Here is a 27191-nt window from a genome sequence, read left to right as displayed (position 1 = left end):
CCAGACTAAAAGTTGGGGGTGGGCAAGGGCAATGCCCCCTTGGCAACTGAGAACTTGTAACCAGTAAGGATCACCTGTGTACATACAACAGCTCTCCCTGAATACCCATCAGTTTCAGATTATTCTGAAAAGTCGCCACATGTGGCAAGGGATGAATGGACAGACCATCTTTTAAGTAAGATGGCAGCTGGAAGATACAGTTGGGACGTGGCAAGAAATCCAAGAGATATCATAAACCTAAAAGTTGCATTTGGAAAACAAAAGAGTTTTGCAATTATCAATGGAGACCTAACAGTATACAAACAGACACATAGATCAACGGAACAGAATAGAGAACCCAGAAGTGGACCCTGAACTTTATGGTCAACTAATATTCGATAAAGGAGGGAAGACTATCCATTGGAAGAAAGACAGTCTCTTCAATAGATGGTGCTGGGAAAATTGGACATCCACATGCAGAAGAATGAAACTAGACCACTCTCTTGCACCATACACAAAGATAAACTCAAAATGGATGAAAGATCTAAATGTGAGACAAGATTCCATCAAAATCCTAGAGGAGAACACAGGCAACACCCTTTTTGAACTCGGCCACAGTAACTTCTTGCAAGATACATCCACGAAGGCAAAAGAAACAAAAGCAAAAGTGAACTATTGGGACTTCATCAAGATAAGAAGCTTTTGCACAGCAAAGGATACAGTCAACAAAACTCAAAGACAACCTACAGAATGGGAGAAGATATTTGCAAATGACATATCAGATAAAGGGCTAGTTTCCAAGATCTATAAAGAACTTATTCAACTCAACAGCAAAGAAACAAACAATCCAATCATGAAATGGGCAGTATATAGTTTCCAAAGAAATTTTAGAGCTGTATGGACTTCAGGCTAAGACAGGTGGGTTGTCTTTGTGATGGCTGCTTCCGATAATGCTACAAAGCTTAGACCCAGAGGGAGCACTCAGTCCACATCCATCCGCTCCAATTTCCACGAAAAAGGGATGAAGACACTAAGATCTGGAGATACGTGCATCCTCCAATCATTCACCATCAAATACAATCTTTTACTTGATTTTTAATCTCTATTTTTTTCTGCCCCATTTGTCTTTTTTTCCTATTTCTAACTCATCTCCTTCGATCTTTATCTTTTCACTGACTGTGCCTTACATCTTCCTTCCCAGGAGCTATAAGAATAATAATAATAACACCAAAATTTATACAGGACTTATTAAGCTAGGAACTCTTCTGAGTGCTTTACTATTCACCACCTCATTTATCCTTTACAGACACCTTACAGGGTAGGTACTGTTATTATCCCATTTTATTAGAGATAAGCAAACTGGGGCATAGAGAGATCAGGTAACTTGTTCAAGATTACTCTGCTAATTAGCAAGAGTTCTATTTTTTTAATTACTTTTTAAAGATTTTATTAATTTATTTCAATAAGAGAGAGTGTGTGGGGGGAGGGGCAGAGGAAGAGGGAGAGACTCAAGGAGACTCTGCACTGAGTGCGGAGCCCTACTCGGGCCTCAATCTCACAACCCTGAGATCGGACCTGAGATCAAGAGTCAGACACTCAACCAACTATGCCACCCGGGTGCTCCAGCAAGAGATCTACTGTAAAACAGACAGGCTGGTTCCAGAGAGTTTGCTTTTAACCATGATACATAGTGCCTCAACTACTACATGGTACTGTGTGCTACTATGGGCCAGCAGCCACTGTGCCGAGTACTTTAGAACACAATTTCTGCTATTCCTCACAACCACTATATGACGTATTCAGCAACATCCTTCCCATTTTACATAGGAGGAAGCTGAGGCAGAGTTCCAGTAACATGCCCAACCTCATACCTCCAGCAAAAATGGCACTCGATTTTAAACTAGGCCACCTGACCATGAACTCTGAGCTTCTAAATACTTCCCCACCTTCCTCAACACCCTGCCAAGGACCCTTAGGCTAGACAGCTTAGGGAACCAGGATAACAGATAAAGGCAAACAGCCCTACCTGGTTGGTCTTGAAGTCTACTGGTCTTTGAACCAGTCATCTGGTTCAAACAAGTCTTTAAAAATCTAGGAAATAGAGAAAAAGCATCCACAGAGTGCTTTAGTTTTGTGAAAACATGGCAAGAATTATTTAGTATGTGTTTCTGCAGAGTGATTTTGCCAGTTTTGGTCATTAAAAATAAAAGCTCAATAGGGTGATGTCTATTTCAAATAATTGTGGCCAAAAATAAATCTCTTTTTTAAAATCCTAAGTAATATCAGTGTAGGCCTTCTGGTTCTAAACTCTGGGGTAAATCAATACATACTGTGGGAAAAAGTATATGCACAAGAAAATGAACTCAACTCTTTGTGGTCAAGGACAGTGGAGAAAGCCAAACATGTCCACAGATAATTGAAAACTCCATTTTAACTGTTTTCAAATGCTAATGTTTTTCTGCCACCCACAAGAATGAGATCTACAAGCCTGACCTCTTATCTTTGTCCATGCTCTAGCAGAAAAGACCCAAGTCAGTCTATAGTTACTGTTACATGGAAACCAAGGATCAGGACACTTGATGGTAACAGAATAGAACTGATGTGTCCTGAAATATATTTGATAAATGTTAGTTATACTAATAAATCATCTTAAGAGGGAGGACCATATCAAAGTTTTAGGAGATCCTCATCCTGGAAAACAGCTAATATAAGGTTATATGGTTACAACAGTCGTGGTAGGTCATTTTCACCCTGGTTTTCTATTCATCCTTTTACATATTATTCCCATTAGGAATAGTACATGGCCTAAAACGAGACAAGAAAGAGCCAAAAAAGGAAAATCCTTGTAAAACGATAAAAAGCTAAGCCCATGATCCCCAGCTGAGAACAACCTTTGCCCCACTATTCCCTACTGAGGTCTGCCGTTCATGATGACTTAACACCTTACCTTTCATTTACTGACCTCTCATCTGGCCTGCTGAGCCCCATGGAACTTTCAGCAACTCGTGATTTAATTCCTACCTGAGTTGGAGGCATGAGCAGAGCTCTGACCTGTGCCCTGTGAGACCACCAGCACTGTACGTGCTGACTAGATCCTCCTCCTGGATCCAGCTCACTGGCCCAACAGAGCCAAAGAACATCCTTCCCTTTCAGGCAAAGAAAGAGAAGAAAGGCTCTACTTCAATTAAATGCAGCAAAAAATCAGAACCAACTTGGTCATACTTCTTGAAAGGCCCTGCAAACGGCAAGAGTTTTAAAGACATTACCTGTCAATTAAAGAATATGTAAAACGTACACTCGCTCAAGACTATTCACTCCTTAACAAAGAGTTATGGATTCAGAGAAGCCCGGGGCCCCAGCAAAAGGATTATTATAACAGAACCTCTACCCTGAGTTTGGCTGATTTTTGTAATGTTTTACATGTGATAACACTTGTTGCTATCCGCTTGGGGGTGTCTGATTTGGAGGGCTATTAATATGTAGCCTTTCCTAGCGAATCTGCCTAAGGGATTAGTAACCCCCCAAAAGTTCAGTTGAATATTAACCGCATTAACTTTGCTGCCTGCGACATACTGCTCCACACCAACAGCCTACGGTGCCTTATGGATGACTTGTTTGACAAAAAACATTCCATGCAGAGCCCCACTGCTGGAAATTTGCGTTCCATGAAAAAGGGATGCTCTCCCTGCCAACCCTGGCTGAGGCCCAAAAGAAAGAGCCCGGCCTAGGGTACTAATGGTTTCACTCAACTGCCAGAGTTTCTCTGACCAGGCAATACCCCTTTTCTTTGCTAAATATTACTGCAGGCCATCTCCCTCAAGATTGTTTGAAAAGATGTACTTTAGTAGGTAAGAATTTGAAATGCTCTATGGAAACGTTAAAAAGATCTATTTCCCACTACAAAGGCCACACGTTCATCCTGTTCCTAAAACAATACTGTCCTCCAAAATAACTTCCTACCAACCATACCAGTTCCAGAAAAAAAATCACAGAGAATTATCCTGTTACTATCTCCAGCACCCGAAAAAGGATGAATAAAGCTTCAACTCCTATGATAAATAGAGAAAAATGGTCATCAATCTTCCAACCCAATGACAGACACTAGTGTAGAAAAGATCAGCTCACCAAAAGCCCCACTGAATTATACCCCTCTTTCCTTAGACTCTGTTTCTTTGTTACGTGCGTTCTTCAACCCTTATACGCTGTTCTCACAGAGGGGATTCAGTGTAATTGGAAATCAAGTTAAATCTTAGGGCCTGGGACCTTTATTTTTTTTCATAATACTGTACACTTAATTGCTCCTGCCAGTTAGCAATGCAATTATGTTGTCTAGAAAGGGAGACAAACAATAGATTTTAGTATTTAAACAGGAACTGAAACTGCAAGCAGAGAGCCGCAAACCACACCATTAAATGAGAATTCAAGCAATATGTGAAAAGAAAAAGTTTCACTCCTCGCCCACCATGCAAAAAGAAGCTACCCAGGGATCAGAAAGGGCTCAGAAAACGGGAGGCAAATCTTGGGCTCCTAATTCAGGATGAGATTATGGGAAAACCCCAGGCATAAAACTATGATGGAATAAAGCAGATAAATAAGAATACAGTACAACACTTGCCCTCTTAAGGGTTAAAGAAATGAAAAATGCCTTCTCCATCAAGAGTGTCATGTGCATAATTATTGTGTCAATTTAGGCTTTCTCTAATCTTCATGCCTATCAAGCTTTTCAAAACTAATGCCTTATTATCAGAATCGGGGAAAAAGAATCGCAACAATCAGGGGCGACTGGCTGGCCCTGCTGGTGGAGCATGTGACTCTGGATCTCACGGTTATGAGTTCAAGCCCCACATTGGACGTAGAGATTACTTAAAAAGAATATAAAATCTTAAAAAAAAAAAAAAGCAATCAAGTGATATTTCTCCCCACTTTCTAGAAATTGTAATGGGAATCACAAAAATTCAAATGATAAGCAGATTTGGCTTTGCATTTCTCACTGGATCCCATTCCTAGAATTTCAATACAACCCCCTTCACCTGTCCCCTTCAGCCAGCATGTATCTTTACTTAATATAATTTATAAAGGGAACCAAACATTATAGAATCGCTTTTTATCCAGTCTTTTATCACTGTAACCACTCCAGGAAGAGCTCTGGAAAGACTTGAAACATCCATGAAGGAAACAACCAGAAGAGAAGTTGCCAACAGTCTCTTCGGCTGGGAAGCTATGCAGAAAATAGACTAAGAGAACCCACATCGGAGGCAGAAATTTTACTCATAGTTGCAGAAAACTGTGGCTGGTAGACACAGCCCAACACTCTTTTCGAGGACAGACTTATCAAGATTTGATGCCAAGTTCAGAAGAGGCCTGCGCTTTGCCTGTTTAGCTGAATTTGCAAAACTATAGAACCCCTCGTGAAAATAATTCCTCCCAGGAGAAGGGGGAGAGAAACTTCTGAGTTTAATTTTATGTTGTTAGGAACAGCAAATTTAGGAGTCAGCCACCATTATTTCTCCCCAAATGCACGAGTAGTTTTTCTGACAAAACAAAAATAGGAAGGAATATTTTTTTCAATTTCTGGAAATAAGCACAAAATAGAAAAAAAAAAAAAAGAAAAAAGAAACCCACACGTCGTTAATGGGTTTGTGCACAGGCCATATACCTAATTACATGTCTATAAGGGCACCAGTTCTTGAGTAGAACTTGTTGAAGACTCTGACTAGACTCAATCCTTCCTTCTGCTTGAATTCAAAGAGCCTATTCAGATATTTCTCCAGGCCTTGCCTTAAAAAAAAAAAAAAAAAAAAAAGTGAAGTACTGGTACCCCATGCTCCTGCTTTCTGAAAGGCAAAGGTTACACCAAAAGCCACATTAACTATCCCTATACGATAACACTGGGGGCCCCAGAACAATATCTGCCCTCCGTTTTGTCTTTAATTCAAAAGTAATTGCACATCACTAGAACTTAGAGTTTAAAACGAGTTCTCTGAAAAATTAAAAAAAGAAGAAGAAGAAGAAGAAGAAGAAGAAGAAGAAGAAGAAGAAGAAGAAAAAGAAGAAGAAGAAGAAAAAAAAAAGGAGAAGAAATTAATTCTAACCCTTACCTTTGGCACCTTGTAAGACTTTTGGCCATGACTTACCTGTATAAATAGAAAGAACTAATTTACTACAGAAATGCCCATGGGCGAACATGTACTGGCTAATGAAGTGTTCAGCTTTTGCATGATTAACCAGCTGGTGGGGGTAGTGTAAAAAGCAGAGGGCATAAAATAATAAGAAAAATTGATTAGCAGCCCTCTTTTAAAGTAGTCCATGAAAAATTCCCTTTTTTATATTCAGTAGCTTAGAAACTGACTGCAAGGGATGATAAACTTGAATGAGTCACCAGGAAACTGAGCAGGTCCCATGGCAGCTGTTTGTGTCTTCAAAACTCGCTACAGGGGGAGGGTCAGGTAAGAGAAGAAAAGACAGCAAACTGCTTCCAAACTGACCGACTTACACAACAGGTCCTGCCAGTTGCCATAAAGTTAATTTTCTAATATATTGCAAAACATGTTATATAAAGTTGAAAACTCTGACTGGGCTTTCTGTCCATTCAATTTTCTCTCTGGAGCACTCTGCTCGACCACACTTGGCTTTAACTACCGCCAGACCAATTCATTAAGAAAAAAGGGTATAGTCTTGAGCCAGAATATTTATACACTTGACTCAGAAACAATCTATTCTAAGGGACATTTTCCCAAGCTAAATGCACTACAGGGCTTTCCTATTCATAAAATTCTTCAGCTGGTCTGTAACTCCCTTAAGTGGAGAAAAAAGGAGTCAGGTCCAAAAAAGAAAAATGCACACTGACCAAAAAGAAAGAAAATACCCAACGAAAGGCATGGGTCTGGGCTACTTATAAAGCAATGAAACTTCCCTTTCTTCCTTTTACTCTGATGACACTACTAATAGTTACTCAGCTTACTGTGTCCGTTAGCACCAGGGGCAAGCATTTCCCAGGCAAAGAAAAGAGCCCAACCAATGCTCAGCATCCGTGCCATCACAGCCAACGCCAGCCCCCAGATCCCACCCTTTATCTAGGAGGCTGCCTGGGTTAAAGACACAAAAAGATGCTCCAGAGGCAGTACCCTGTTAAGATGCATGTACACACACACACACACACACACAAGCATGCTCTTGAGCACGCACAGTGCACACCTGCGCCCACATATTCTTATCTACCTGTCTGTTCAGATGACTGAAACACAGGTCTTCCCTTCCTTCCCCTTCCTCTATGGCCACAGACACCACCATTTTCTTCCCAGCCAGACCTCTCACATGGTTGCCACAGATCATAAATGGTACCTAACAGTGAGCTCTGCATAAACACATCACCATGACCAGAAAAATCAACCATCTTCTCGATGACCCTCAGGTGCAGGACCATTAATGGCAATTTCACCAAGAATTGAGAGACCTCCCACCTCAGTGCGGTGGGAAGGCCACTGGCAGGTCCAGAAACCTGAGTTCTAGTGTCAGGTCTGCTGCTAACCTAGCTGAGCGACGACCTTGGGCAAACAACTTAGCCTTTCTGATCCTCAGCTTCCTCATTTACAAGTGACACAAGTGTGTAACCATATGATCTCTCAGCCACCTTCCAGTTCTAAGATCTTCTTGTTTTGCTTTGTGTCATCTCTGTGCTCATTGAAGTGTTAAAGGACTACAGGAAAAGGGTTGAACATTTGTCCCATTAGACATTAGGAGGAAGTTCCATGCTGTCCAATATGGCAGCCACTGGCCATACACGTGCAGCTCTTACACACCTGAAGCGTGGCTAGGCTGGATTTCAAAGATTCGGGATCAAAAAATGCAAAATATCTCACGAATAATTGTTATATTGCTTACATGTTGAAATGGTCATATTTAGGACAGATTGCATTAAATCAAATGCATGATTAAAACTAAATTCACCTCAACTCTTTACTTTTTTTAACATTGCTACTAGACAATTTAAAATTAAAAAGTGTGGCTCACATTATCTTTCTGTTGGACAGCAATGCCCTACAGGGGAGTTTGGCTCAGAGGCCAAATCTGGTCCACAGCCTATTTTTATATACCCTGAAAGCTAAAAAGGGTTTTTACATTTTCAAAGAGTTGTTTTGAAAAAATGAGAGAGATTGTGTTATAGAGACTATGTGTGGCCAGCAAAGGCTAAAATATTTACTAACTTGCCCTTTACAGAGAAAGTCTGCAGACCTTTCCTCACTCCTGTCCTCGTAGGGTTTCGGTGCTACCGTACTGCTCCAGTTTTGAATGCAGTGCCAGAAAAATTATGCTCGGAGACAAGTCCCCCACCAATCTTCATTATTTCCAACATTGTCTGAAATGTGGTGGAGAGAATATGAGGAAAACTCTAGAAGATGGAAAGGAGAGGCCAGACTCACTGCTACTTTCCGCCGTCTAACCATACTAGCGGCAAAGATTTACATGAATTCATGTAACTAACACGCAGATTTCAATTTCCTTCTTAAGAGAAGATAGCTGAGCATGAAGAAACTTAGCTTATAAGGAAAAATATGACAACTTTAACCTAATAATGTAGTTTTTTGGTGTTTGTTTTTTTTTTTTTTTTTTCTTCCCGGGCCAAATTCAGTGTGACTAACCATCCCTATATGCCCAGGACTAAGAGGTGTCCTGAATTCTAAGCACTTCCCCGGGCTTAAGCGCAAAAATCAAGATGGTCCTGGGCAAACCAGGATGAGTCAGTCACTTTAAATTTTACCAATGATTATTTGCTACTATGTTACAAAAAGAATGCAATGCCTACCACATTTTTTTTCTAATAAATGGACCTTCTTTAACAAAGCTGCACCTTGAATTTTTGTGTCTGCTATTTTTATTGTCTTTTTAATCATCAAAAATTAAGTTTTTAGTAAGTTCTCCATTGACCGTTCAGTTCTTTCATTCTATGATCTTGAATCAAATCTCTTATCCTCACTGGACTTCATTTTTTCCCTTTGTAAAATATCTTGAGTAGATGGTGAATTTTTTTTTTCTAGTGATTTCTGTTGGAGGATAAAACAGCCGACTTTAAGAAGATCCCTTAGGGAAATGACGATTCCTCATTTAGGATTCGCGTTCAATTCAGGACCACTGGACAACCGCCGTCAATAGGATGGCATTTTTTAAGTGTTTTAAACTATTCAACACTATGATCATTTGAGCTGGAGATCAATTAGAACCCAAGAAGGTTCGATTTCCAAAGAAAAGGGTATATAAATGATACTTCAAATCCAGAAAAGTTCTATACCCCATCTACATGAACACAAATGGTGATATTATTATTGTTTATTTGGGGGCTGATTGTTTTCAAAATCATGGATGAAATGATAGTACATATTGCTTTCCCCAACAACTGGAACTTTAGAATGGAAGCCCATTCTCCCAGATGGCCTGGAAATGTTCTCTTTGTTTAGGAGAAGACGGTGTCATTCGTTGCATATTAAACACACACTCTCTCGGTTTCATTGGGGATGCTCTATTGTGCAATAATTGGTCCCCATTGTTACATGCACAATTTGGCTGCTCAGATGTAAAAGTAAAACCTCTTAAATAGCTATCTCCACTGATAGCCTTCAGGATAGACGTCCCCTGTGGCCACGTGCCTGCAGCAACCCATGACTAAGGCTTAGTAGGGCAGGGAGGGGCAGATGAAAAGGGGGTGCACCTATAATCTTTTATTTGTATTAGAAAAAGCACCCCCTGAAACCTAATTAGCGATGGCTGAGTGCTGCATCAAGTCCCCAGCAGGGACTTTCTGCCCAGGGTGTCACTTGATAAAGGAGGTGAAGTGAGTGGCCCAGGTGCCCAGGACTTCTGTCCAGGAGGACAGTGAAAGAAAAGCGTTCCTGCCATGGTCTAGCCCTTCTCCTCACAGGAGGGCCCATCTTCCTCTCTGCACCGACTCCCTACACCCAGCACCCATGCTCCATCCACCACCCTTTCCAAACCCACAAGACCTGGGTGGCCACTCATCCACTGAGCTACAGGTGTCCCCACAGCCCTGGCCACTGAGCGACACTGGAACCAGGATGGCCTCTGAATACTGAAGACATTCCTGTTTCTCCCAAAGTCCTGCAATCCTCCCTTTTCAACTCTGAAATCATTTCATGTCAAAGTCTGACTTTGAAATTTTTTTTTTTTTTTTATTGTTTCGACACACATCTTTTGGAAATTTCTTTGTTCCCCTTGGTCTGTCTCAAACCCTGCCACTCCTGACTCTGAAGTCCAGATCGGCCTGAGGGGACTTTTCTCCCCAATTCGGCTTTGGTCCTGTGAACCACTGGGGGACCTGGGCCTCTGTAGTAAGCTTCCCACGGCCACAGGGCAATTAAACACATTGTCCTGCCGTCCAGGGTGCTGACATCGGAACCACCGCAACCATCCCTCACTGCTGCCCCTGAGACCAAAGCCAACGTGCTCCCACAAAACCTTCCAATGCAGATGGACAAAGATGGGAGCAAGCCCAGGCCTGGAAGCAAAGGTGAGTCACCCTCTCCTCGTCTTGTGTGGCCCTCGAGGGCTCCACGAGCACAGAGAGGAGCCAGGCCGCAGGGCGTGCTGCACAACAGCAGGGACACTGTGGCTTTGTGGCTCCTTCATAATGTGGAGGAGCTATTGGCAAGCAATCCAGAATGGAACATCCCACCATAACTTACAGGGTCAAGAGCTAAGACTTCCTGTGTTATGTGGAAAAAATGGGAAGTAACATCTTTTACCTATGGATTACTTTGGTTTTTTTAATTTTTTAATTTCAATTCAATTTAGTTAACATATACTGTAGTAGTAGTTTCAAGGGTAGAATTTAGTGACTCATCAGTTGCCTATAACACCCAGTGCTCATCACATCACGTGCCCTCCTTAATGCCCGTCACCTAGCTACCCCACCCCTACCCCGCTCCCCTCTGGCGACCCTCAGTTCATTTCCTCAAGTTAAGCATCTCTTGTGGTTTGCCTCCTTCTCTGTTTCCATTTTATTTTTCCTTCCCTTCCCTTATATTAAATTACTTTAACACACTCTAAGGATTTTAAAAGATTTTCTAATTCAATGTGAGATCTCCTTGCTAATGGGAAGACATCAATCACAGAACAGGCCAGTCCTGAGTTCAAATCCCTGCTGAGTGGCTTTGGCCGGCTCACCGAACGTGCGTTGGTCTCCATTTCATCACTGTTGAAGTGGGCCTAGTCATATCTACCTCGTTCGCCTGGACAATTACATGGATGATGTATAAAAAGTGTTTATACATCACTGCCTCTGAAATGAAGGTAATGTTATATGGCAATTATATCTCCATTTTTTTTTCAGGTGCCTCTGAAATGAAGGTAATGTTATATGGCAATTATATCTCAATTTTTTTAAAAGGTATATTGCAAAATGCTGATGCACTTTTAAAATAATGAAAGGCCACTGTTGTTACTACCGGTGCTGGTAGGTGTCTAAGAAAGTGGAAGTTGGGGAATGGGGCCAGGGTTACTCAGGGTACCAATCTAGAAGCAGGCCCGGATTCTCAGCAAATGATCTTTGGACCGTTTCCTCCACAAGGCCAGCCCCTTCAAATATCTCTGGTCACAGAACTGAGTTATATATAGAAGAAAACTCACGAGGCCCTGCAATATTTAACAGAATGTTTAGGTTTAACACAAAAGTCAAAAACTTGACTCAAGTTAAAGCTCTGGTGACTGTGTGAAAAAAATCTGAGCTGGAGGCAGAGCTCTTCCAAAGAAATACTAAAGACAGACTTCTCAGAATTTAAAGATGATCTAAAACGCTCCTGGTAGCCCAAGTCACACTGGTGCCTATGGCCAAAGTCCACACCCCGTTCCTAACACGGTGTTTCTATCCTACAGGAGGAGAAACCAGTCAACCAGTCAACAGCAGGGTATTTCTTCTTCCATGCTGACGCCTGTCCTGTTCCTTCTCGGCTCTCTCCAAGTTAGCCAGTCTGTGGGCGAAGCAGCATCCTTTCTTTGAATCCCAGCTGGAAAATACAGACCACTGAGAAGACTCCCTCCTCCAAGGTCAAAGAAATCACTTCCAGGCTGCTTGCCTTGAGGCCGCAGGCTACGTTTGTTCTGTAAAAACTGGGTAAGGTATTGACAAATGCCTCCAGGCACCTGCCTCTGCTTCCAGACGACAAATCTCTTTCTCTCCCTTTTACGTCTAGTCTCCTGAGATTCATCTCGAACACCCAGATGGGATAGATCTTTAAGTCTCCCCACTGCCCCCCATACTTTTGTTAAGAGTATTTTCAGGACTCCAAAAGTTGGGGGGGGGGGTTGTCTGATTTAACTAAATCTAGTACAAGTTCCCTTTCAAAGCAGTTACACACACACAAGTGTCACCAGATAAAGTTCACAAACTTTCCATACGTTCTCACGAGGTACCTTGGTACGTTATGTTCCTGCACCACGAATGCAAGCTCCTATAATCTTAAGACTCTCTCTCTCTCTCTCTCTTTTTTTTTTTAACTTTTTAGATCTGTCTCAGTACCTCCATTTGAACAGGAATATTCTCTAACCAGTGATCACCATGATCCCACCAACTCTGTCTGAATCTTTGTAGGCTGGGCTCTATGGGTACTTGTGGAGATACTGCAGATAAACTACACACATGCACACACACACACACACACACACACACACAGGAGGGGGGGGATGGATAGCAAGAACCACCAGTTTAATTTTAATATGGAGTGACATCTCCCACAACACACATATTTGGCTCCACATTCTTGGCCTTCTATTTCATAAGTTCCATGACACTATTTTCCTTTAAAATTTCAGTCTCGTGGTCTCAAAATGAGTTATATAAAGTAGCAGTTGAATAGGTTTTTGGACTGGTCATGGAAGAAAAAAGTCCCCGAACTGGTGACTCCAAATTTTGTCTCCTCAGCAGCTTGGCTGAGAAAGTTCTAAAATCACTGCCCTGTCTACTGTCTATGGTCTGATGAAGACGAAAACTGAGAGGACACCATGTTGTCCTGACACTTCCTTTTCCTTCCGCTTCGTGTTCACCTGCCCTCCAACTGGAATTTTCTCATTTTTTTCAAATTATTCATCTAATTACTGTGGGATTGAATAAATAGAGCTGTTGCTTTAGTTAAACTTTTATGGCAGTGAGTTAGCAATCAAAAACCTTTTTTGGATGCTTGGCTGGCTCAGTTAAGCACCTGCCTTTGACTCAGGTCATGATCCCGAGGTCCTGGGATCGAGCCCTGCATCTGGCTCCCTGCTCAGTGGAGAGCCTGCTTCTCCCTCTCCCTCTGCCTGCTGCTCCCCTTGCTCATGCTCGCTTGCTCTCTCTCTCTATATATATATCAAATAAATAAATAAAATCTTTTAAAAAAACCTTTTTTTTTTTTTTTTGGTCAACTGATGAGAGTATTAGTTTTGAAATATTTCAGGATTTTTCTATCAATGATTAAGTTTTTTCCCCTCCTGTAAAATATCTTCACAAGGCTAGTACACCTTTTACCTTAAAAAGAATGAGGAGATGGTTTGTTTTGATTATGAGAAAACTATGAATTAGGGAGCTCAGGTATTGTGTCCAAGGGAACACACCACGAGCATGTGTTTGCCTTGAGATTCAAACCAACCTAATTTGACTTCAGACTCTACTCCCATATCTGTGCTAGGTACACAGTGGTACCCAAAAGATGCTGTTGGCCCTACTCCATTCAACCCAAAGGGAGGCTCAGAAATTTGCCGGGCTTAAAGGAAAGACATACCGGATCAAATACCTCCACACAGAGCATGCTAAGCTTTATTTCTAGCTTCTGGCAATACATCCCACTGCCCTAGAGTATATTCAAATCCTCTCTTCTACATTGGGCACCCTCCACAGCTAGGATAGAGTCCTCTATCCATTTGAGCCCTCCCCCTCAATTTTGACTTAAAACTCTGTGGAGAGTAGGTGCTCAGTAAAAGCATGAAAAATGTTCTTTTTTTTATTAAAAAAAAAAAAAAAAACGAAATCACAAGGACCCAGGGAATCTCTAGCTAAGAGGCCCTATAGTCAGAAATACTGAAAAAAGATCATAGCTGACACCACAGTTGGTGAAAGTAACAGCCTGCAAGCTGTGCCAACAGTCCTTTTTCCTCATTGAATCCCTCCATCATTCTTCTGATACAAGACAGCAAATGCATTAAATCCTTTAAACATTCACTGCAAGTTGGTATAAAGGTAGTGCATTTCTAAGAGTTGAAAGAATGTCTATATACATAATCACACACATACACACACATCCATCGGTATGTAACATGGTACACAGTTCGGAAAGAACTGGGCTCGGCAGAGACTTAAAATAGTCATTTAATCTAATTGATCTCGGGTGTAACAGCAAAGAAGCTAGCTATGTCCAGATTAGATCCGAGAAGCAGATTTTCCATCTTTCACTTCTCTGGGAAAAATCAGTTTCCACAACAAGCCCTGCATCTAGAATGTTTGTTTATTGTTTCTACTTTGTCTCCTCCCTGGAACATTAAGTGGTCTTGGATATTGGAGAGTAAACAGGCATCTGACTGTCACCCTACCAGCTGGCAGACTCAAGTGTCACAGCTCAGGCCCACACCTGCTTGGTTTCCTACAGAATCTTCACTTTAATTAGAATTAGATATTGGTCTGTGAGTCTGTGTTCTAATTTTACTTTTTATTTTAAATCTTGCTTTGGCATGCAATATCTTTTTTACATTCTTTGAAAGGAATAACTATGCTTGTCCCAAGAAATCATCAAGATTCTATTCAAAGCAACGCACCCACTGGGTTCTCCGCTGACATTTTATGATCTGGAATCAGGGAGAACCAGGGCCGTGTTCTATCATTCGACCACGCGGCTGTCATCTTTTTGATGATTGCTGATAGCATTCCATTTCCGTCTGCAAGAAACCATCACTTCACTAGGTGGGCTCATTCTAACCACAGATATGTATTTCGGCTTTGATAAAATGTAGAATTATTTATATTATGGATAGCTCTCCCTATTTGTTTTTCTTGAATCACTCAGCTATACAGTATGCTGAATGACATATAAATATAGAAATTATGGAAATAGAGAAAGCATTTTATCCAATGCAGATCCTGGGTTGCTAAAATTAGTTGCTAAAATTTCTCTCCAGGGTATCATTTAAAATCTAACCTTGTCCCAAATAACTGACCACCAATTTCTTTGATTCCCAAGAAAGCAGAGAGCTCTGCAATGTGACGCAGGCCAAAGGATTTGCTAGATGGGCTGGAGGTATCCACTTGGGAGGGAAGTAAAGAAAACACACACACACACATGCACATACACATACACACATACAAGCAAATACATGTTCCCATGCACATACATACACACACATGGGCACACTGCCTGGCTGTGGCATCCATGAGGAATGATAGAACACGTAAACAGAGGGCTCCATCACCCCCTCCACCCCCATATTCTGTGCCAGCACAGCCCATTCTAAAATGATAAACATGCACTATTGATGCAGGTGTTTGTAAACAAGTAAGTTTGGAGAGGTTTCTAATTATAAGCTGTCACAGCTAAAATTAGAAACCCGATCTGTTCACTTAAAAAAAAATCTCTCCAAATGGGTTTATTTAAATGAGAGCAGCCAGGAAGTTTTGATTTGGCAAGGAGTGATGAGCTCTGGTGACACAGCCAGGGAACTGCTGTTTGTCAACTCTTCCCTGTACTGTGAGGTAGGCTTCCGAAGTTCCTAGTGAAGAAAGCCACGACTTTCCTCCATTGTCATGGTATGCCCCCATCTTTTCCAGAATGGCGCATCAATCACTCAGCTGTCTGATATCTCCCCCTGCATCCTCAAAAATACCCTCTCACAAATTCTTATTGCTCCTTTTGCTCCCAGCTCCAGTTCAAATGTAATGCTGAACATTAAGCATTTCTTGGCATTCACAAGCAAACAAGCATAAACAAACATTCCATAATAACCTATGCATGAGATGCTCAAGCCCCAACATCCATTAGAAAACTCAGCAAAGTAGACACTTTATGCATCTCAGAGACTAATCACTGCACTTTCCACTCCTAGACACAGCAAAGTGAACACCCTCACTGGCTGCAGCTAAATTGGGCCGCAAAGACGCTTTCCATAAATGGAAAGAAGGAAGCTGGGTTCGGTTGCAGAGAGGAAGGCTCTCTCTCCCATTTACACAAACATAAAATCACCAGACTCCACCTGAAAAGTCTGTGTCATTTTCAAAACCTATCAATAATAAATGAATATTACATAACTTATCTCTAGTTAACCAAAATTCTTGGCCATACTTCCTGAAATGAAACACATCACTGCTGACCCTCTGCAGTCTTATAAGAACCAATAAAGAATCTCGTGACAACAGTGTTCCTCAATACTTTTCTTAAAGAGCCATTATCTTAGACCAGAGTTTTAAATTTAGCTATTTTTGTCCTTATTTTCATTACTCTCATATTGAGCCACCTTCTCAGGATAAGAGGCAAAGAATTACGTTTATTTGCACCCACATCCTGGCTCTTAAAAACACATATAGACTGTAGTTTAAGTCATAGTTCTAAAGACAAAGTGATAATGTTGTCTCTATAGATTGTGCCCATATGGAAACAAGACAAAAACTAAGAACTCAAAATGGAGAGCTGAAGATCAATCGTCTGGGGTGGCAGAAAATAGGGAACAAGTCTCTCCTGGATAGTCACCCACGTGCATATTAGCAACAGCTACAATCTCATCCCTTTATTTATACCATTACCCAGAGTTTTGAACAACCACCACCACCACCACCACCACGACAAAAAACAGGGGCCAGGTTTAAATTTTACCTTTCTCTCTCCAGTTTCTAGAAAAGATAACAGTAACATTTGAATAGCGAAAGACAAGAAAAAAGAGGTAAAAAAAAAAAACAACTATAGATCCTTTGACTATTGTGACCCTGGATAATCTGTCTTTAAGACAAGACTTAGTCAATTCTCTTAATAAAGCCATAATCACCTCTCAGCAGAATGAGGTAGCAAACCTTGAAATGCAGAAGCTCAAGACATTTCTGCCCCCTTCGCAGGATGTCCAGTAGATCCTTCTGAAATCATTCTGTCTGCTGACCACCTTCCCCTTTGGCCGCATGGGAATCCCCACCCAGACTGGCCTCTGTGATTTGCCTCTTGAACACCACCCTAGGCTCTCTGGCTTACCTCAACCATGGGGCCCCTCCCACCACTGGCAGGCATTCAATTCTATTCATTAACTACAGGACCATCTTAGAAAGATCCATGGAATGACTCAATCCCATCCCACTACAAGTTCATTCTGTACAAAATCATGTTGCTCCTTTCTGGATATCTTTAATCCACCTCTCTCATTGGGTCCTAATATGATCCACATACTAACTCTTCCAAACCGAACCCATACATCTCAAATCTGGCTGTGCTGACCTCCAGCTTTTATTACACACGAGACATAAGGTGCAAAAGAGCTCCAGATAAAGACATACACAATCATTGACTCTAACTGACGCATAAAATCCCAGGCCATTTTCATATTTTCTGATTGGCACTTTTAAAAAAACAAAGCAAAAAAGAACCCCAGCTCCGTGGGAAAATGGGCTTCCTGCTGAAAGCCTCAGTGAAAACAGCCACCAGAATAATTCACTGGCGCTGGGTTATTAAAATCCCTGACAGGTATTACTTAAGATGTTGGAAAATTATTCAGGCACATGTGTACACATATATCTACCTTCTGTGTTTGTGTGCACGCACACACACACACACACACACACTCACATTTTTAGTAAGTACTCATTAAGCTATCTGAGATATTAAAACTAATCACGGCAGTTTTCCTTTAATGTTATCCTCAGCATAAAGAGAAATGAGCCCATTGTCATTTATTTCAAAATCATTCTTTATAAAAAATAGCTAATCTCCAGAAGCACACCTGGTTTATTGAAGTGAATACAAAGATGCAGCATATAGCCTTAATGTGCTCAGCTGGGAAAATATATTTTTTAAATGAGCATTTGTTAGGGCTTTATTTGCAAATGCAAAACTATCCAAGGCACTCTGTGCATGTAGGGATTTTTCATTTCAAAAACCACATTAATATAGGAGGATTCACATCAAACACGAAGAGCAACAAAGATTAACCCCTGCAGGTCTGGACAAACAAAAACCACCATATTACCAGGTTATAGGAAATTGAACACCCACGAGACGACTGACACAACCCTGAAGTGCCTCTGGTAGACACTGTTAACACAACAGTGTTCCCGCAAAACCTCCTGACCCGTCTCTTCAGAGTGCAGGTTTCTACAAAGTTGACTCAGGTATTAAAAGTGGCAGAAAAAAGGAGAAGTGCTAGGTTAAATATTAGAAAGAAAAGATCAGCCATTAACTATATTTGGGAACTTCCAAGGGAAAATCATGACAAGTCTAGAGCTTCCCCTGATCTTCTGAGATGGCCGGTCTCCATGAGGAGGCACGAGGTTGCCCCAGTTGCCAAGGATGGGATGTTGGAAGGCTTTCATGGCAAGGCCGTGTGGGAAGGAGTGTGTGGCTTCTGGCCATGTTAGTCGGGTGTTTCCTAGATACCATGGCAGGTGTCATTTTTTTTTTCCATTTGATCAGGGAATGTAATACATCTTCAAAACAATTTTCACCCAACTGGTCAGAGATGTTAAAACCCAATCCCGAAAGAATCCCTTTGCTACTTTCCCTCAGAGGTACGTTCTCCGAGACTGCCTTGATTCTTTTTTTTTTTTTTAAGATTTTATTTCTTTATTCATAGGGAGAGAGGCAGAGACATGGCATAGGGAGACATAGGCAGAGGGAAAAGCAGTCTCCCTGTGGGGAGCCCGATGTGGGACTTGATCCCAGGACCCTGGGATCATGCCCTGAGCCAAAGGCAGACACTCAGCCCCTGAGCCTCGCAGGCATCCCACCTTGATTCTTTTGAAATATATAATTTTCACACAAAAGTCTCTGGTCTGCTTGAGTCTTAATCTTTTCTGTATTTAAAAATAAAATTAAAATATATATTTAGCATATTAATATGCTTTTCCATTAGCATCTAGAGAATAATAAAATAATTCTCATACATGGCAAGACGAACACACAAGAACAAGTAGGCTGGCATTCTCAGCGCTGACAAGGAAAATGTTGATGGAGCTGGTCATGATCTGAAAGGGTTAAGGCATGTCTTCAATAAAAGGAATTATGTCAAAAAAAAATAAAATAAAATAAAAGGAATTATGTCAGAAACCACTGACATCCTGTGCTGTGCATTCCTTTACAAATCAAATCTAAAATTAGTGCTAACTTTTCCTACTTATATCCCAAATGGATATTAGCATAATAATTGGATATTTTTTTAACTTTTATTTTTTTATCCAGCACAGTATCTAACACAAAAGAGATGATCAATAGATAGGTTTTGAATCGACTGAATGAATCAACTTGCTGGCACTAGATCGAGGAAGTCATGCTAGACAAGCACACCCACAATATGTTATTCATTCCTTGGCTTAAAACCCTTCAATGGCTCTCCATTACCTACCTTTAGTCAAGTCCAAACATCTTCTGGTTATTTAGCTCCTACCTACATTTCTAGCTTCACTGCTCAGCAACATTTTTGCAAGTGTTGGGGGAATACAGTAACAACAGAAGTAAAATGAAATTTTGAGAGTAAAATATTAAGAGCAACACAAAATGGGATCAGAATAGAGAGATATGCAACATCGTTGGAAAGAGACAAAATTATTCCCTAAGTGATAAGATTTGCTGTAAACTGTCTGGATATATTAATTTATGTAAATGAAGGCTGTGTCCTTCAAAGAGGAGACAGAGTGGTGAACCATTGGACGTGGCATGAGAGAGAGAGTATTAATCAATAGACTTATTCATCAACGGGTCTCACTGGTAAGCTTCCGCCTACAGTGTGATGGTTGCATCAAACTATCTAGTATTTGGTTAAACTAGTTCTCACTACTCTAATTTCCTACTCTACCCACCAATCTTACAATTACAATGTGATTTTAGAAATATTAATACCTGGGTGGCCCAGGTGGCTCAGCAGTTTAGCGCTGCCTTCAGCCTAGGCAGGGCCTGATCCTGGAGACCCAGGATTGAGTCCCATGTTGGGCTCCGTGCATGGAGACTGCTTCTTCCTCTGCCTGTGTCTCTGCCACTCTCTCTCTGTATGTCTCTCATTAAAAAATAAATAAAATCTTTAAAAAAAAAGAAATATTCATATCAAGCTATAAATCTGTATGTCCTACTAATTACTCTCTACACTTCGATGTCTCAAAAAAACTTTACATTCAGCATGTCCAAAAGTGGTCTAGTACCTCAACCAATTCTTTCTCCAATGTTCTGTGTCTTAGTAAGTGGCACTGCCATCCATCCGCATAAACCAGAAACCCTGGAGATTCCCACATTTGATCAATTCACCTTATTTCAAGTTCTCAGTCCTAACATCTAGATATTTTTCTAACTCATTAATTTCTCTCCATCTCTGTCATCATCACCCAAGTCCAAGTTACAGATAGCTCTCAGAAGACCTTGTTCCTACTTTTAACAGGGAAAGTATTTAGGAAATAATAAATTGATGTGTAAGTTATAAGGCTCTGCACCTATCCACTTCCACAGCTGAGCATGAGGATAACCATGCCCATGGGAGAAGTAGATGGAAATGACCAAGAAGTAGATGGAAATGACACACTTCTTAGCTTTGGGTCTTAAAGTTGATTTGCATAACCTCTGTAGACAGAAGACTCAGAAGTTAAGCCTTGGAGAGTACAAGTAAAGGAATTCTCAATTCCATAGCAAGATCTCTGGCTTGTAAACTAGATTTTTGTGTTTGACAACAGACCAGGAAAGAGAGAGTAAAGACAATGGAACTAGGGGGGAAAAGCCCTAGGTGACCTTTCCAGGCCGGAGTATCAAGAGAGGAAGAACAGAGGCAGAGACTGTAGTAGCACACCATGAAATATGTGTCTTGACTCTTTTCTCTGGAGTGAGGTACTGGAGCAGGTAGGCACTCCAAGAGTTGTTCTCCACTTCCTGTTTAAGACCACCTTCTTGCCTGGTGCTCCCCAACTCCCAACCTGGAACAACTAACTCAGCAGGGTATAAGTTGAAGGAACATGGGCAAGTGAAGAGGAAGACTGAGTCTAGCGACCCTTGGCATTAGTATAGTATGGAAGTGCTGAAAGTCCAGTGTGCTCTGTGGAGGGACATGGACAACCATGGATGGTCCTGGAAGGGGAGCCCACCGGGAGCCAGAGCTGGGAGGTGGTGGCAGCGAAGAGGACCCCAGGCCCTAACCGAGCTGAAATATGACAGACAGTTCATCTGGCCTAGAGTCAGCAGTGAGCAGATGTACAATGAGCCACCCCTGCAGAGGACAGTGGTAAGAACCCAGAAAGCCACCTCAAGCGAGCCGCACATGCAAATACCAGGCACTGGAAGCTCTCCCATTCCACTAGTGCCGTCCTGGGGAGGAGACTGAGCACTTACCTGGAAGGGACCTTTTTTTTGTTTGGTTTTGTTTTGTTTTAAGATTTTTATCCATTTATCCACGAGAGACACAGAGAGAAAGGCAGAGACATAGGCAGAAGGAGAAACAGGCTCCCTGTGGGGACATGGGACTCAATCCCAGGACCCCGAGATCACGTCCTGAGCCAAAGGCATCTCCAAGCCACCCAGCTGCCCCATGGAAGGGACCATTTTAAATGAAAGGAAATGATTTAAAATGGGAAGAGATGAGGATATCAAGTACTTCCCTGTTATACACTAAGATTAGGAACTTCCAGTGTGAGTAAATTTTCAGCCTCAACGTTCGCTTGTCCCTCCTGCTATCTGCTTTCAAGTTGTAGCCAGAATGGTGTTTGGACCATGAGTATCTAATTAAGCCATACGGATTATGGAAACCCTTCCAGGGTTTTCCTCTGCCCATTGGATAGAGATCAAAAACCTTAATGTGGCCAATAAGCTCTTCCTAGCAGGCCCTTCTATGCTGTCCACCACATTCTCTTGCTTCCTCCAGTTCCCCTCCCCTTTAATGACTCCTCTCCACTCACAATGGTCTTTAGAATTTCTTGAACGTGCATACTCTCAGCTTGTATTACCACCTCTAAAGTCCCTCCCTGACTCCAAATTCTATTCATCTTTTAACTAAGAATTTAACTTATTTTTTTCTTCAGGCAAGCTTTCTCTGCCTGTAATTTTTATCCCTGGAAAATTCCAGATTATATAAAAAACAAATTTCTTGACTTCAGGAATTCCCAGAGCCTTTACTATGCTATTGTGAATCTCCAAGCAGCAGGAAGAAACACACACCATTTCCTAGACATTTCTACCTGGAACACTTGTCTCTGTCTCAGAGAATTAGTCCCTTCAAGAAAGGGGCACTTGGGTGGCTGAGTGGTTGAGTATCTGCCTTTGGCTCAGGGTATGATCCTTGGTTCTGGGATCGAGTCCCACTATCGGGCTCCCTGCAGGGAACCTGCTTCTGCCTCTGTATGTGTCTCTGCTTCTCTTTCTGTGTCTCTCATGAATGAATGGATAAAATATTTAAAAAACAAAAAAAAGCAAGCAAGCAAGCAAACAAGCATTAGGTAAATGCTGAGTCATGACATTGACAGAACCTAGAATCATGTCTCCTCAAAGAACAGAGAATAACTAAAGTTAGCAAGCTTCCTTAGAGAAGAGAAGACATACTTTTCCCATGGTGGGAAAATTGCCATGTTGAATTTCTTTTGAGGAGGTGATAAAGTGGCCATACAGCACAGAGGAAAAAGGGAAGAATAACTGGTGTGCCCATCAATCCCATCAAGGCGATCCAGAGGTGCCTGTGCTGGGTATTCATGATCTCCCCACTGCCCACTGCCCTGCACCCAATTCCACAGCCCCAGGCTGCAGCCTGAGCTCCAAGCACCTTCTCCTCAGGCCTACAGGCTGCACTAGAGTGGGTTCCAATCCAGGGAGAACAGCCAGTGACACTTATTAGAAGTCAACAGCAGCTATTCTGGCAATCAAAAAAAAGAGGCCACAAGAAAAGAAGCTAAGGCTGAATGGAGCAGAAAGGACAGCAAAAGCTTATCTTCTCTGCTCCCATTTGTGAAGACTCTATGCTCCGGGAAAGAGGTGGCACCATTCTGGAGAAGCAAAGTAAGTAAATCTACAAATAGCAGGAATATGAGAAAACTTGCCATCAGAAGATTTATGGCATTATTCACATGGAGCAAACTTCACTGTAAGTTAGATGTGCTTGAACCCCATTCAAGGGAATTTAATAACTGAGATGTCAAAGAACCTTATTAGAAGGCAATCTTACCTATGTGATCCTCTGACCTAGACCCCGGGGATCATCTACAGTGACATGCCAAGATATGTGAGCCAGGGTGGTGGAAAAGAACTTTTGGCAACACAGCTTAATAAATGGATTTTTTGGCCCAGGGAAGTTGCTGATGTAGTAAAACTAGATGTGGTCCAACAAAAATTAGGTTGCACATGAGAAAGATCTTGATAAAATATAGCCGTTCCCCAGCAAAACTCCATTATTTCTATTAGATGGGACAGATCAGATAACCTGTGCTACTTTATCATCTGAGGTCATAGGTCACTTGGGGACAGCTCAAGTTTGAATAACAGATGGGGGTAAAACATTATGCATGTGAATGATTCCTCATCTGGAGGCTTCTGGCAGGAAAGTCAAGTATCTCCTCCTGCTTGAAAGAAATTCACAGAGAAGCTAATAATGACTATGGATCAGTTGAAGAAATGGCAACCTCCAAAAACCAACACTCTTAGAATAGCCTTACGGTTAGAAAACCAGAATCTTTAGGGCAGAAGGAGGAGATCTAGGTGAAGCATTGCCCAAACCAAGATATAGATCCAGCAGTCACATCTCCTCTGCTTGGTTACCGACTGTCTTTTCCTCAACATGCTTGTTTATAAATGGTCACAGCAAATGGGGCACCCACCAAAGTAAGTCAGTCACTAAGCCAATAATTAAGAAATCAAGGGATAGTCATGGCCTAACTCACTGTGTCCCTAGGACCTGAGTGCCTACATCCCCTATTAAAAGACCTTTCTAGGATTCCACGTGATAAAAATGATGCCATTTAAAATGACTGGTCTGGTCAAGGAACATTGCTTTGGCCATCAGGTTATAAGTAGTCAGGTGTGGGGAAGAATCGTGAACAGAACAGACTCCAAGGTAGAAAAAGACCTTTTTTTTTTTTAAAAAAAAAAAAAAAAAAAGGTGTGCACATAGGCTGACAAAGGGTAAAAAGTGAAACTATGGAAGAAAGGCTTTGTGACAGACTTTTCTTCCTTATTTCACACCCAGGATCTAAGACCTATGTACTGGCCAACAAGCTGAAGTCAGCAGTTCCAGGTCCTCAGGTGATTCTGAGACAGGAGAGAACAGAGTGGGTAATGGGGGGCGGGGGAGTGGGTAAGACTGGGTCATTTGATAATTCTTGGCTTGAACCTATGAGGGTTTCCCTTCAGGTATTATCCTGAAGAAAGCTCCAGGCAACCTTAGGCTGATTCTTTACTTGTCACTTCTCAAAGGTGAATCAGTTCATGCTTACAATGGCTGACTCTGTGCTACTGTTCAAGTTCACACGCACCTTCTAATTATAAGGAACAGGCTTCTTGGGCTTCTCCAGGCAAAAGCTGAGAGGAAGCCAACATTATTTTTGCTGTTACTGCAACATCCAAATAATTTTCCATCTGTTAGAGCCTCAAATTAAAAGGGCAATGATTATGAGTGAACACATGCCCACCGGCATGGACCATGGTTTATGTATGTTTCTGAGACAGTCACTGTGCCATTTTCTGGCCTGAGGTGAAAAAGAGGCACACAGAATAGGACTTGACCTGAGAGACAGGAGAGCTGGCTCACGTATTGACCATACTTTTGAATAGCTAAGTGGCAGCCTGCAAAAGCAACTTAACCCATCAGGATTCCTGTTTCCCGTTTACAAAATACTCAAAAGCTCTGCAGAAAGAACAAAGGCAAGAGTATGGAAAGCGTTTTGAACAATACCCTGCTAGAATCATTTCAAGGTGTACAGGAAGACATACTTCCTGTACACGCAAGAATACCAATGAATGGAACATGGAAATCTACCTTGGATTTTGAGCAATGTTTGAAGAAGTGTCACGGGATGAATTGGGGTGATTCAAAACAGACTGAATTTCAGATCTGGTAAGAAAGTAATCTGCACATATCCAGCCACATGAGGCAACTTTGAAGCAGAGGCAGAGGGGCAAGCCTCAGTGACTGGATGCATCCCTCCACAACAAGGGACACTCCCTCTGTAAATTATTCCAAACGAATGCCTCGTTACAACAGGGGTACTAACCACGTGTTACACACATGCTGCAATGTTACTGTCTCCCACCTTTCTAAAATGATCTAAGAAAGATCTGTGTGTTTGGAACCAGGTATTTCAGAACATCTCGGACAAAACATCCAAGAGTCCTTCAAACAAACTATAAGCTCTCCTTGACTTGATGGAATGTTTCCAGACTCCCTAAGGGTAACTGGTAGTCAGTGACCAAATAAGCACTTGGAGAAAAGGACAGTTGGTTCCAGGGGTGGGGCAAAATGAGACCATAATCTGGTTGACTGAGAGTTAACTGCAGTAGGGCATTCCTTAAATGGTTTCTCAGAGGCACTTTGGGCAGTTGGGTAAGGAATCCCATGTCTTCCATCCAGAATCCATGGACTAATCACCCTTAAGCACCAAGAGGGCTCTTGCATATTATGGGAGTTTTGTTGAAAATAAATAGGCCACCTGGAAATGAACACGGAGAACAAGCGATTCTTTTCTTTCATCTTCCTTCACTCATTCTTCCTCAATCAGAGCAAAATTACATGTCTCAAAGCAGTTGCCAAAAGAAAAAAAAAAAAAAAAACAACCCTCAAAATGCTGTGGAAAAATTGTGCGATTCTTGTTCTAGTCATTAGACCTCTACAGAATTATTCAAGAATATTAAAAGTACTTTTTATACATGCTCCAGAACTTATTTATTTCGTCCCAATTTGATGGATATGATAAATAAATTAATGGTCTTGTTCCTAAAATATGGTGGTTGTTTTTGTTCTGTTTTGTTTTGTTTTTCACTCTGACAGTATCAAAGAGTCTTTTTGTGTTCTTCTAAGAGCTACCAAAGGGCTGGCTATAGTCATGGTTATTATCGCCAGAGATTGGGGCAACATGGTAAGGAGGGGTTGGCACATTTTTCCAGGAGTAAGGGCATTTGGAAACTCCATGGTGGGTCCCCATGGCACAAAGGCTCTTGTGTACGGTACGGCTTTACAAGAAGGGCTCAGCCGATTCCTCAGCAGCTGTGAAGTTGTCAGCCGTGGCATTCTTTACAAAGCTGGGTGGCTGCTCACTGCTGACATGTTCAGTTTTGAGCTCTGAAAAAAAAAAAAACCCTCACTGGAATGTTGAGCTAGGCAAAGATAGCAGATGCCCAAAATGAAAAAGCCCATCATACATCAGGTGCTTAAGAACCTTCTGGAAACTATTGAAAAAGCATGAGTATTTTTCTACTAAGGTTGCACTTAGCCATTTCAGGTGCTTTTCATCCAAATCCCTCAACTTCCCCCTCCTGAACCTTGACAGCCAGACTCGAGACGATCCAATAGGCTATCGATCATATTCTCTTCTAAAGGTCACACTGGGAGAAGCATAAATGCCAGACAAACCGCACACTTCTCTAAGGAAGATGCACATTTCATTTACTTTCCTATTTAATCTCCTATGGGCTTTCAGCAAGACATGCAAATATCTTGGAAATGACCATGTTAGCTTTGATCCCACACTTGTGATCATTTTCTGAGGTGCTCTCAGTTTGGAGCTCCAAAAGAAAGGACAAAGTGCATGTGGCAATCTTCCTCGACTCCATTCTAAGCAAAGAAGACAACTCGAAAGCAAGTTTTGGTATCTTCTAACAGAAGAAAAACAGTGTCCCTCTGAGAGCATTGCACACCAGTTCCTAGGACTAGATCTTGCCACAACAGTGTCTATTTAGGTAGTAATGACCCGAACAAAGCTAAATGTATGGCTATTGTGGTTGTTATAAGGGTGCCTGGCAATAAAATACTATGCCTTAGCAAATAAAGAGACATAGGAGGTGAAGAAAGGTCAGAGAAAAAAACAGATGAGGAATCAATGTCAAAAG

General features: G+C 41.7%; 1 protein-coding gene across 31 annotated transcripts in view; it reads right to left on the bottom strand.

Annotated features, from left to right (window-relative positions):
• ESRRG (estrogen related receptor gamma) overlaps positions 1-27191 on the bottom strand; it is a 616791-nt gene that overhangs the window by 512814 nt on the left and 76786 nt on the right. For 3 of the 31 annotated variants that reach the window (XM_077887010.1, XM_077887027.1, XM_077887028.1), the window contains exon 1: positions 16984-17142. The exons of 20 other annotated variants lie outside the window; for them this stretch is intronic. The gene's annotated coding sequence lies outside the window, so the exon portion shown is untranslated. Of the gene's footprint in view, positions 1-16983; positions 17154-27191 lie in introns of those variants that run through there. 8 more of the 31 variants (XM_077887024.1, XM_077887039.1, XM_077887045.1 and 5 more) reach the window with 4 other exon arrangements.

Source organism: Canis aureus, chromosome 38, assembly GCF_053574225.1.
Source record: "Canis aureus isolate CA01 chromosome 38, VMU_Caureus_v.1.0, whole genome shotgun sequence".
Lineage (NCBI taxonomy): Eukaryota > Metazoa > Chordata > Mammalia > Carnivora > Canidae > Canis > Canis aureus.
This window is presented reverse-complemented; position numbering and strand designations above follow the sequence as displayed.